This window comes from Octopus bimaculoides, chromosome 2 (genome assembly GCF_001194135.2).
Source record: "Octopus bimaculoides isolate UCB-OBI-ISO-001 chromosome 2, ASM119413v2, whole genome shotgun sequence".
NCBI lineage: Eukaryota > Metazoa > Mollusca > Cephalopoda > Octopoda > Octopodidae > Octopus > Octopus bimaculoides.
In genome coordinates, this window is record NC_068982.1 from 189,163,753 (window position 1) to 189,165,188 (window position 1,436).

Genomic DNA, 1,436 nt, shown 5'->3' on the forward strand with positions numbered 1-1,436 from the left:
TATATATATATATATATATATAGATATAGATAGATAAATAGATAGACAGACAGACAGACAGACAGACAGACAGACAGACAGATATATAGATAGATAGATAGATAGATAGATAGACAGTAACTTCAGAGAAGATAGAGCTACAGTGAGAGAAGACGAAGTAAATATAATTGAAAACATTGTCGAAAAAGACTGGAGTAACACAAACAAAACTATAATCAATAAAAAATAAAAGCGAACAAACTGGTCCGATTCTTCATAAACTTTTGTACAAAAAGAAAAGAAAAATAGGAGAAAAGTACACAAAATCATTGGAAAAAATTTTTGCAAGAACAGGATATAAAGATGGGAAATGAAAACTAAAGATTTTATTTCATAGAATGCAATTAGAAAATGAGGGCCGGTCAAGAAACTGCGCCAAAATGAAGGACAATGGTCACGTAGTGAAACTGTCCGTCTTATAACTTACGTGCTTCTTGCTTTCTTACACCGATTACATTCCTATTCACTCAAACTGTCGACCATTAGCTTAGAGTTCGCTTCTATTTCATTTTATTTCTATTTTATGTATATTTTTGCCATTTTTGTCTTCCATCCCCGCCCCTTTCCTCCTTTTTTTCTTTTGCTTTTATTGCGTATCTTTCGCCCCTCCCCTCATTCTATTCTGCGTTTGCCATCTTCTTCACTCCGTTTCGTTCCGCCTCCTTCCGCATCATTACGTCTAACTCCGCCTCCCTCCGTCTCCCTCCGCCTTACTCCGATAAACTCTCCACCTCACAGACTCGTTTACGTCGTTTCCCACCGCCGACATCTTTTACCGCCTCCGTTGCTCGCTGCTGCCACAAATAAAACTCAAAGTAAAATTAAAAACTACGATGAGAACCATTTATTGAAGAGTTTACAGTAAACAGATCAATATGGAGGAGAGCGAACTGGTTTTCATAGTCTCTCTATTTCTCTTTATAAAAGGGATACAGTGTGTGTGTGTGTAAGGGACGATAGATTTGTCATGAAACTTATAACAACTATAAAAGTGACGAATGGCTGTTATTGAGTAACTACAAGTGTTTAGCTGTGGGCTTACCTACGCAAGTGTGCCTCTCCACTAGCGTAGCTAGGGGGAAGGGGGTGGTAAGGACGGTCCGCCCCGGGAGGCACTTTTAAAGGGGCGGCATTTTTGGGTCCACTGTAGGCAATATGTTTTTTTTTTTTGGATCCGGGGGTGGCAAACGGAAGGGCCACCCCGTGCGGCACACACTCTAGCTACGCTAGTGGCCTCATCGACTTTGTTTCCTCATAACTTTCAGAAGAATGATCTTTTATCTTTTGTCCTGATTCAGGTTTAGTCTGCGACCATACTGGAGCACTGCCTTGAATTTTGAGTCAAATGAGTCAACTCTAATACTCATTTCTTAAGCTTGGTATATATATATATATAT